Raw genomic sequence first — 2,303 nt, 5'->3', positions numbered from 1 at the left:
TCTTTGTTTTCGGGCTGCTGCGCGGCTTTCTAGAGATATCTACGGAAAGGGCGGGGCCTCCCCACTCTTCGCGATCCTTCCCAGCTCTGGCCCCTCCCTTCGTCTGCTCCCTCGGATCTGAGTAGTTCCCGCATCTCCTCCTGCGCTCTCCTCTGGTGTTGGAAACCGTTGGCAATCTAACCGCCCCTCCACGCGCTGTGGGCCATCGCCTTGGGAAACTGCTTCGTTGACAGAGGGAGGAAGGCTGAGGCGAAGGGACGCGCGGAACCGGGAGGCTCGTAAAGTGAAATGGGCGTTTGGTTACTATTCAGGGAGCAAGCCAGCCCACAGAGGAAACATTCCACCGCAGAAAAAGATGGGAAGAGATTGCCTGTGTTGGTGATATTTGCAGAAAACTGTTAACTTCAGAATCGAGGCCCTGGTGCACTCTGTCATTTTTCTGAGGGTTAGGAACAGGTCCAGGGACAGCAGAAATTTGAGGTCTTTGGCTCAGGAAGAACATTTGCCATCGGGGGCTGGGTTTTGCCCTTGCTCTGAGAACTTAGTGCTGTAGGCAAGACAGGAAGGTTATATGAGTGGGGAGTCGAAGTTTTGGGGAATGGATTTAGCGACTAGGACACTCCTGACTGCACTCACGTCAGTTCGGCGGGAGGGGAATTCCCCGTCAGTGGCTCTCGAACTAAAGCACTGCAAGGCACTGGCTTAGGCTACCATGAGGTATAGTAACCAAGAGAACTAAAACGGTACCTGCTTATTCTGGAAGGCAGTGTAACTGGACTATAGGGGAAATACACCAATGCATTGCTAGTTAGAGGACAAGGTAGGTTTATAGAAAATACCATAAGTCGTCTTGAAAAGCGGGAGGGCTTTATATTCAGCATTAAGGACTTAGTGTCTGCCCTGTCTGAGGCAGGTATTAGGAACTACGAACATTGGATCCTATGATCAAATCCTGTTAAAAAAAAAAAAGGGAAGGTTAAATCTCAGCTCTTAAATACTGGTTTTAAGGAGCCTACTGCCTGTTGGGGAAAATAAAATACACAAATCAGGATAATGGAAGTACAAAAATTAATGGGAGCATAAAAGGAGGAGAAGTCAATATTGACTGGATGGATTAGAACAGGCCTTATTAAGGAAAATTACCCAAAACACGGAAGTAAGGCAAAGAGTGGAGAGATGACATTTCAGTCCATACTGGGACAAGTTTAACCTGCCTGCCCAAGGATTATTCTCTAGCAGAAGGTATCTGTGGAGTGGAGTTCAGGCGAACTTGCAAGAGGCAATTGATGTGTATCTCGCATATCCATGTTTCTTTCTCCCTTCCTCTCTCTAAAAAGAAATAAAATCTTTCTTTAAAAAAAGGCTAACCTCAGTTACTTTTATTGCTTTGTAGGACAGTTTTGTTTAACCTGTAACCTTAATTCTAATTATTTTTCTTTTCATGCCTATAAAAACCTATTTCCTTAAGTGCTCTTGGAACCAGCTTTCCCATCTTACTGGTTTTGTCAATGAGTTAAATGTTTAGCTCACAACTTGGTATTTGTGGGAGAATCATGTTTTAAATTGAAAAAAATGTTTCTGTTTATTTTTAGAGGAGGGAAAGGAGGGAGAAAGAGAGGGAGAGAAACATCAATGCGTGGTTGCCTCTTGCAAGTCCCCCACTGTGGGGGGACCTGGCTGGCAACCCAAGCACATGCCCTAACTAGGATTGAACTGGTGACCCCTTGGTTCACAGGTGGGCAAACAAGCCACTGAGCCACACCAGCCAGGTCTCATGTTTTAAATTGTTTTGAAAATTATACTTCGACACCTCATAGAGGTGACAGCAGAAATGAGCCTGAGTAGTACATTCCAGGCAGGAATCTTGGTAGATGAAAAGAAACAAGTATATCTAGGTTAGGGTTTGGCAAACTTGCTGTAAAGGGGCAGACATTTTAGCATGAAATCAGCCATAGGAAATGTGTCAATAAATAAAAGTGTGTTAAAAAAAATTAAGAATGCTGAAATTTAAATTTATGTTCATGTCACAGAATAATTTTTTATAATCCTTTAAAAATATGAAAAGTATTCTTACCAGTAAAGCCATACAAAAACTGGCAGCGTTCTGGATTTGGGCTACAGGTTGTAATTTACCAACCCCTGGCCTAGGTAGTTCAGAGTGTAGGGGGATAATTTAAGTAAGGTTTTGAGGGTTGGTCACAACCAAATATTGGTGGCACTGAATATCAGGCTAATTGTTCTCAACTTATTGCTCTGACAGTGGGAAACTATTAAAGTTTTTTTGAAGGAGTAAAACTTGTGTT

The sequence above is a fragment of the Phyllostomus hastatus genome, unplaced genomic scaffold (assembly GCF_019186645.2).
Source record: "Phyllostomus hastatus isolate PE091 unplaced genomic scaffold, TTU_PhHast_1.1 phas_scaffold_93, whole genome shotgun sequence".
NCBI classification, from domain to species: Eukaryota; Metazoa; Chordata; class Mammalia; order Chiroptera; family Phyllostomidae; genus Phyllostomus; species Phyllostomus hastatus.
Note: the sequence above shows the minus strand (reverse complement) of the source record.